This window comes from Mirounga leonina, unplaced genomic scaffold (assembly GCF_011800145.1).
Source record: "Mirounga leonina isolate KUSES-001 unplaced genomic scaffold, KU_Mleo_1.0 Mir_200, whole genome shotgun sequence".
Classification (NCBI taxonomy): domain Eukaryota; kingdom Metazoa; phylum Chordata; class Mammalia; order Carnivora; family Phocidae; genus Mirounga; species Mirounga leonina.
The window spans coordinates 15945033-15954225 of record NW_023270503.1 but is presented as its reverse complement, the minus strand read 5'-3'; positions in this window follow the sequence as shown (position 1 = coordinate 15954225).

Sequence of the window (9193 nt, the reverse complement as noted above, 5' to 3'; positions counted from 1 at the left end):
TTGATACAACAACCCATAAATAAAATCTTAAAAAAAAAAAAAAGCCTAGAAGGACTTATATTGTTGGCAATGTCCGCCAATTCCTGCCAAGTTACATGCTAAAGTTACCTAGAGATCTTCCTTTAAAAATTATTTTCAGTACTCCATCAGCCAACAATTCAGTTATGTTCAATAATGTTAAAAACAAAAAATTGTTAAAATGTAACAAAGGAAAGTTAAAAGCAAATGCCTGACTTCCCAAAGGAGTGTTTACCAAGTCACTAGAGTCATTTACATTCTCAATATCTGGGAAGGCTCCACTAAGACTTAAATGATTATTATATTAACTCTTACACTTAGAGATGCCTGGTTTCTGGAGCTAACATTAGATGAAACTGGGGTAAAAATGAAAATTCCCTAAAAATGGGGGTCATAATCAAAGACTTGCATATTCATGGATAGGGAGATGGACATTTGTGAACTCTTATAGATTTATCAGCAATTTAATCTGATAGTTGAAATCAATTATGTTTATAAGCACGCATTGAATTGAAAGAGCATACCAGGGGCGCCTGGGTGGCTCAGATGGTTAAGCGTCTGCCTTCGGCTCAGGTCATGATCTCAGGGTCCTGGCATTGAGCCCCGCGTCAGGCTCCCTGCTCAGCGGGAAGCCTGCTTCTCCCTCTCCCTCTACTGCTCCCCCTGCTTGTACTCTCTCACACTCTCTGTTGAATAAATAAATAAAATCTTAAAAAAGAAAGAAAGAGCATACCAATATCTAAGAGAAAGGAGTTAATCCCAATAGAATGAAGCTGTTCTCAAGTTCAGGGCATTACTAGATTTTATGTATCAGTGATTGCTCTCATGTGCATTATTTACCGTAGAATGTACTACATTTTCCCCTAAAGTTAATGTAAATTTAATAATACTGAGTAGAAACGAATAACCAAGTATAGTAGGTGCCAGTGAGGCTATATGGATGGAACAGGAGAGAGAGAAACACGTTTCTTTTGGGAGAACAGAAAGTGCAATCACATTCTCAGACAATCAGTTTTAGGAAGAAGTTCAAGTGAAAGGAGATGTATAACTTGATTTTCTTAAAACTGTGCATGCCCTTTTCTCCTTAGAAAGTGTTTGGGTACTCTTCAGGACTGACTTACCCCCAGTGTGAAGACTGCTACCCCAAAAGTAGAAAGTTACCTAAGCAGCAGGTGGCTTTTAAGTACTTGCCTGCCTATTCTTGTTTCCTTCCTGGAGATTCCTGAAATGCCACATTCCCTTTACTATGGGGACCTAGAGTGATGACAAAGGATTGATTCTAAATTGTAAATCTGGATGGGAGTCTGCTTCTCTCTCTGACCCTCCCCCTTCTCATGCTCTCTTTCTCTCTCTCTCTCATATTCTCTCTCTCTCTCGGAAAGAAAAAAAAAAAAAAGACTGGGTGGTAGGTACCCAATTCTGTGTGTTTATCTGTATTTTGCAATGTTCATGACTGCAAAAATTTATAGACAGGACCTATTCTTTTGTCAAATAACCCTTTAAAAACTTTTAAAGGGCCGTTTGACAACATTTGTCTAAACCATAAATTTATGTACCCTTTTTTTTTCATGTACCCTTTGACCTAGCAATTGCATATTTAGGCATTCATTTATCCTAGAGATAAATACTATGAGCAAAGACTCCTGTACCATGTTTCCTAAAATGTTGAAAAAGCCAGTAACAAGAAACAAAGTAAATACCCATCAACAGATATTTAATTGAATAAAATGAGTGTACATCCAACAGTTGTATAGAATTCCACTGTATCAAAATTTATGCAATTAAATCCCTATTGAGGTAGTTCCAAATATACTGCCATGGAAATGTGCCTAGGGTATAATGAAAGAAAAGAGAAGGAGCAGAGCAGTGTATGTTTTATGCTTCTATTTGCTTTCCTTTTTAAAATTAAGGGTTTTTTTGTTTTTGTTTTCTTTTAGGGGCACCTGGGTGCTCAGTCAGTTAAACGTCTGATTCTTTTTTTTTTTTTTAAAGACTTTATTTATTTATTTGAGAGAGAGAAAGTGAGCACGAGAGGGGGGAGCGGGAGAGGGGGGAGCGGGAGGGGGGGAGCAGACTCCCTGCTGAGCAGGGAGCCCGATGCGGGACTCGATCCCGGGACTCCAGGATCATGACCTGAGCTGAAGGCAGTCGCCCAACCAACTGAGCCACCCAGGCGCCCAACATCTGATTCTTGATCTCAGGGTCATGAGTTCAAGCCCCACATTGAGGAGGAGCCTACTTTAAATAAGCGAATGAATGAATATTAGATTAAGCATGTTTAAATTAAGGTTTCTTTTTTTTTAAAAAGCTTTTATTTATTTATTTGACAGAGACAGCAAGAGAGAACAAGCAGGGGGAGCAGCAGAGGGAGAGGGAGAAGCAGATTCCCCGCTGAGCAGGGAGCCCTATGCAGGGCTCGGTCCCAGGACCCTGGGATCATGACCTGAGCCACCCAGCTGCCCCTAAATTAGTTTTTTCAATATGAGTTAATTATAGATGCACATGCAGTTTTAGAAAATAATCCAGAGAGATCCCATGTACCCTTCACCCAATTTCCCCCAGTGATAACCAGGATATTGACATTGATACAGTCAAAACACAGAACAGTTCCATTATCACAATGATCTTCCCTATTGTTGTTACAGCCACCATGATGCTTTCCATTTCTGTGATTTTGTCATTTCAAGAATGTTATATGAGTGAAATCATAAAGTATGTAACCTTTTGGTATTGGCTTTTTTTCTCCTCAGCGTAACTCTCTGGAAATTCATTCAGGTTGTTGTGTGTATCCATAGTTTGTTCCTTATTATTGCTGAACAGTATCCTGTGGCGTGGGTGAACCACTGTTTGTTTAACCATTTGCATCGAAAACCTGTTGGTCGTGTTCAAGGCCATTTGAGTTGTTTCCAGTTTGGAGCTATTACAAATAAAGCTGCTATAAACATTCATTGACAGGTTTTTATGTAAACATAAGACTTTATTTCTCTGGGATAAATGCCCAGGAGTACAATTGCTGGGTCGTATGATAGTTGCATGTTTAGTTTAGTTTTTTTGTCTTTTTTTTTAAGATTTTATTTATTTGAGAGAGAGCACAAGGAGGGGGGTGCACAGAGGGAGGGGGAGAAGAAGACTCCCCGCTGAGCAGGGAGCTCAACCTGTGGCTCTATCCCAGGACCCCAGGATCACGACCTGAGCCCAAAGCAGACACCTGACTGACTGAGCCACCCAGGCGCCCCTTGCATGTTTAGTTTTTTAAGAAATTGTTGAACTATTTGCCAGAGTAGCTGTACCATTTTGCATTCCCACTTGCAATGTATGAAGTAATCCAATGTCTTCATAAGGGTTATTAGCAGAGATCAATTTTATCTGAGTGACCCATCTGTATGGCAGGGCAAATACCTAATTACCAAACATCTACTCTTCTTCTTATGGCTCTTATCCTTTTCTCTGAAGTCCCAGGCCCCTACCCCTTTCTCCTTAGTTCAGGATGACTTATGTACCTCATTTTGCCTGTCTTTGAATTTCCATGTCTATGTGGGTTCTCCATATGTATGCTATTACATTTGGTTTTCTACTGTATTATATCAGTTTGATTCTTAGTCCAGCTAGAAAGCCATTTGAGAGGGCAGGAATTCTTGCTCCCCGAAAGAACCTTTGTCCAAAATCAGTTGACAGGCCTATTTCTGTGTTCTCTGTTTGGTTCTGTTGATCTATGTGTCTATTCCTCTACCAATACTGCACAGTCTCTTTCTTCCTTTCTTTTCTTTTTGTCTTTCTTTCTTTCTAGAGAGGGGGGAGGGGCAGAGGGAGAGGAAGAGAGAATCCCAAGCAAGCTCCATGCCCAGCACAGAGCCCTACATGGGGCTAGATGTCACAACCCTGAGATCATGACCTGAGGTGAAATCAAGAGTCAGACGCTTAGCCGACTGAGCCAGCCAGGTGCCCCTATCACACAGTCTTTTTAAATTTTTTTAAAGTTTGTTTTTTTTAATAATCTCTACACCCAATGTGGGGCTCAAACTCATTACCCCAAGATCAAGAGTTTCATGCTCTTCTGACTGAGCCAACCAGGCGCTCTACCAATACCACAGTCTTGATCTCCAGTGGTAGATATACAATAAATTTTAAAATTGGGTAGACAAGGGGCGCCTGGGTGGCTCAGTTGGTTAAGCGACTGCCTTCGGCTCAGGTCATGATCCTGGAGTCCCGGGATCGAGTTCCGCATCGGGCTCCCTATTCAGCAGGGAGTCTGCTTCTCCCTCTGACCCTCCCCCCTCTCTCTCTCACTCTCTCAAATAAATGAATAAATAAAATCTTTAAAAAAATAAAATAAAATTGGGTAGACAAATCTACCCACTTTATTTACGCTTTATTCTAATTGCTTTAGCAATTCTAGTGCCTTTGCCTTTCCTTATAAATTTTAGAATAATCTTCATCTATATCTACAAAAATCTTGTTGAGGTTTTTATAGGAATGGTGTTAAACCTATATATCAATTCAAGAATAATTGTCATGCTTACTATGTTGAATCTTCCAATCCATGAAAACATTATGTCTCTCCATTTATATAGATCTTTGATTTCTGTCATTAGCATTGTGTGGTTTTCTGCACAGAAACCCTATACATTTGTCATTAGATTTACACCTGTCTTTCTTTCTAGCAATTGTAAATGGTATTGTGTTTTTAATTTTGATGGCCGTGTGTTCTCTAATATATGGAAATATGATTTATTTTTATATGTTTATCTTGTGTCCCATGACCTTACTGAACTAAATTATTATTTTTAAAGATTTTATTTTTAAGTAACCTCTACACCTGACGTGGGGCTTGAACTTGCAACCCTGAGATCAAGAGTTGTATGCTCTACTAACTGAGCCAGCCGGGTACCCCTGAACTAACTTATTAATCCTAAGAGAGTTTTTGGCATATGTTGATTCCTTGGGATTCTCTATGAAGGCAATCATGTCATCTGCAAATAGGGACAGTTTTATTTCTTCCTTTCCAATCTGTATGCCTTTTCTTTCTTTTTCTTGCCTTCTTGTGCTGGCTAGAAGTTCTAGTACTATATTGAATAAGAGTGGAGGGAGTGGATATCCTTGCCTCATTCCCAATCTTAGGGGAAAACATTCCATTTTTCTCCATTAAGTTTATGTTTGCTGTAGATTTTTGTAAATGTTCTCTATGAAGGTGAAAAAGTTCTCCTCCATTGTTATCTTCTGAAAGTTTTTATCATAAATGGATGTTTAATTTTGTCAAATGCTTTTTCTGCCTTGATTTATATGATTATATGATTTTATCCTGTTACTATGATGGATCACATTGGTTGATTTTTTTAGAAAGATATTATTTATTTATTTGTCAGAGAGAGAGAGAGAGAGAGAGAGCACAAGCAGGGAGAATGGCAGGCAGAGGGAGAAGCGTCTCCCCACTGAGCAAGGAGCCTGCCCAATGTGGGACTCAGTTCCAGGAGCCACCCAGGTATCCCTGATTTTTGAATATTGAACCAGCCTTACATTCTTAAATAAATTCCATTTGGGTATGGCAAATAAATTCCTTTTATGTAATGCTAAGAAAGAAAGAAAAGAAAGAGAGAAAAAGAAAGAACAGACTTAATATGGAGTAACTTGCCCCCACAGCAAGCTAAAGCTTAATTGCAGAAATGTGACCTTTATTTTTTTAAAAGATCTTATTATTTTTTAAGATTATTATTTTTATTTTTTTAAAGATTTTATTTATTTGAGAGAGAGAGAGAGTGAGAGAGAGAGCACACCGCAGGGAGAGGGGCAGAAGGAGAGGGAGAAGCAGGTTCCCCTCCAAGCAGGACCCCTGAGATTATGACCTGAGCTGAAGGCAGACACTTAATTGACTGAGCCACTCAGGTGCCCCTAAGATTTTATTTTATTTATTTATTTATTTATTTATTTATTTATTTATTTATTTTTATTCTTATGTTAATCCCCATACATTACATCATTAGTTTTAGATGAAGTGTTCCATGATTCATTGTTTGTGCATAACACCCAGTGCTCCATGCAGAACGTGCCCTCTTTAAAACCCATCACCAGGCTAACCCATCCCCCCCCCTCCTCCCCTCTAGAACCCTCAGTTTGTTTTTCAGAGTCCATCGTCTCTCATGGTTCGTCTACCCCTCCGATTTCCCCCGCTTCATTCTTCCCCTCCCGCTACCTTCTTCTTCTTCTTCTTCTTTTTTTTTTTAACATATATTGCATTATTTGTTTCAGAGGTACAGATCTGAGATTCAACAGTCTTGCACAATTCACAGCGCTTACCAGAGCACATATAAGATTTTATTTTTAAGTAATCTCTATACTCTACTTGGGTCTCAAACCCACAACACTGAGATCTAGAGTCACATGCTATACTGACTGAGCCAGCCAGGTACCCCAGGTATGTGCCCTTTAATAGTCAATCTGAAATCTCCTGATCAGCACTAGTTTAAGTAATCTGCATGTTAAACGCCACCTCCCCACCCAGCCCCCAAGAAAGGGGATCTTGCCTGAAACGATATATTTTTTTCTTTTGTTAATAACTTCCTTGGTCAGAGGTTTCTGCCTATAAAAAGCCTTAAATTTTGTACAGCTCCTTAGATCCCCTTTCTATCTGCTAGATGGTATCCCGTCAGATTCATGAATCATTGAATATAGCCAATAAGATCTTTAAAATTTACTCAGTTGAGGGGCACCTAGCTGGTTCAGTTGGAGGAACGTACCAACTCTTGATCTCGGCATCATAAGTTCAAGCTCCTTGTGGGGTGCAGAAATTACTTAAATAAATAAAACTTAAGAAAAATAAAATTTACTCAGTTGTATTTTATTTTTTTAACACACCTACCAAAACATACAACATTACTGTTATTTCAGGAAATTACCTTACGCCCCTTCCCCCTGTCAGTGTCTGCCCTTTTTCCCGGAGGGGCAACCATAGTTTGTAGTTGATGTTTACACCACTGTTTTTGTTTGTTTGTTTTTAAGTAGGCTCTACCCCCAGCGCGTAGTCCAATGTGGGGCTTGAACTCAAACTCTTGAAATCAAGACCTAAACAGAGGTCAAGTTAAACACCCAACCAAATGAGCCATCCAGGGGCCCCATACACCATTGTTTATTAGGCAATACCCTGGCTCCTACCTGTATCCCCATCACCCGTACTGAATAAGCCCACCCCATGATTTAAAGTTGGAGCGCCTGGGTGGCTCAGTCAGTTGAGAGTCCGGCTCTTGATTTCTGCTCAGGTCATGATCTTAGGATCGTGAGATCCATCCCTGAGTGGGGCTCCCTGCTCAGTGGGGATTCTACTTGAGATTCTCTCTCCCTCCCCCTCTCCCGCTGCCCCTTCCCCTGCTTGCTCTCTCTCTCTCCCTCAAATAAATAAATCTTAAAAAAAATAAAGTCTACATTTGTAGACTTTCATACAAGAGGATCACTTCTATTTTATCTTAGAGAAATAATCCCAAAAATACCATACGGAAAATATATTTACTATAGTGTTATTTTTGCAATGAAAACACGAAACCCTGAAAGTCTAGCTCTAGTGGAATGATTAAGAGTATTTGAAGCTTTCATCTAAAACTAATGATGTAATGTATGGGGATTAACATAAGAATAAAAAAAAAGAGTATTTGAAGCTCTGGTGACACAGACCAACTTGGATGCTTTAGATAGGAAAAACTTTGACAATGTTTTTGACATAGTTATTTCTGTTTAACTAAGGGTGTAACCTGTATGTATATTTTTCAAATGTTCCTTTAGAAGAGGCTTATCCCCAGTACCCTCGTTATGACATTTAACACATTCCAGGACCAACCCAAGCTAAAGCTTAAGAGAACCTGCTTGCCTACTTCTTTTCTCTGGCCCAAATCTCAGTGCCCTTGCCCTTCACCGGCAGGACTGTCATTTCATAAGGTTGCAGATAAAAACATCTGTCCATTTATGAGAGTCAGGAGGAGAGGGATACAGAGGGGAACAGGAAAAGGAGTCATTATCACATGGGCTTTGTTTTTCTGTTTCATTTTCTATCATATGCACTTTTTGAAATAGAGTATTCAGCAATAACCTGACCCTCACACTGTCCTTGTATTATCTTGTGTCCTAGTTCTACAAGGTGAGTTACTCAGTATATCCTAAGGGGGGGGGGGGGGAAGACCGTTACACACACACACACACACCCCCTCTACCATTCATTTCCTCCCTTCTCCTACCCAAACCTACAATTCCCTCTTTCAAATGACTGTTGTGGGGGCACCTGGGTGGTATAGTCTGTTAAGCGTCTGCCTTCAGCTCAGGTCATGATCCCGGGGTCCTGGGATCGAGCCCTACAGAGGGCTCCCCACTCAGCAGGAATCTGCTTCTCCCTCTCCACCCTGCTTGTGTTCTCTCTCTCTCTCTCAAATAAAATATATATTTTTTAAAAAAAGGACTGTTGTGAAGACAATGTTAAAACAGAATTATGTGAATGACAAATTATCAACACAGAAAAAAAACAATAAAACTTTTTATCGTTATACTTAAAAAGATGAAGACCAGAGAAAAATATATCCCAAATGCCAACAACGGTTTTGTGGAATCTAAATTTTTTTTTGTAATTTCAAAATGTCCACGATATATGTAATTTTATAGTTAAAATAATATTGCAGCTAAATCTGTGAAAATGGAACCGCAGTGTTCTACGACCAGCTGGATCAGGCTTCATCTGCTTGGAGGAAACGCAGGAGCTTTTGAAATGCCAGGGCTATTTCGGGGGAAGGAAGAGATGAGCCCGGCAGGAAGGACGGTTCTCGTGGTTATTAGTCCGTAGGGTTTCAGTCCTGTCCCACGATCCGACCTAATCAAATGCATTAAACGCCTCAACTTCTCTGATTCGTCCCCAAAACGGCAGAGGAGGACGTGGTGGGGCAGACAGAACACCCCGAGCGCCGCCCCTCGCCTCCGGGTGGGCCAGACCCGCAGAGCGCGACCGGGACACAGACGGCCGTCCGCCGCCCGCCGCCCGGGCCCCGCCCCGCCCGGGCCCCGCCCCGCCCGGGCCCTGCCCGGGCCGCTCAGACAGGCCCCGCCCCCGCCCGGGCCCCGCCCCGCCCCGCCCGGGCCCCTCAGACAGGCCCCGCCCCCGGCCCGGTCCTGGCCAGGCCCCACCCACCGTCGTCACGTGGCGGGGCGC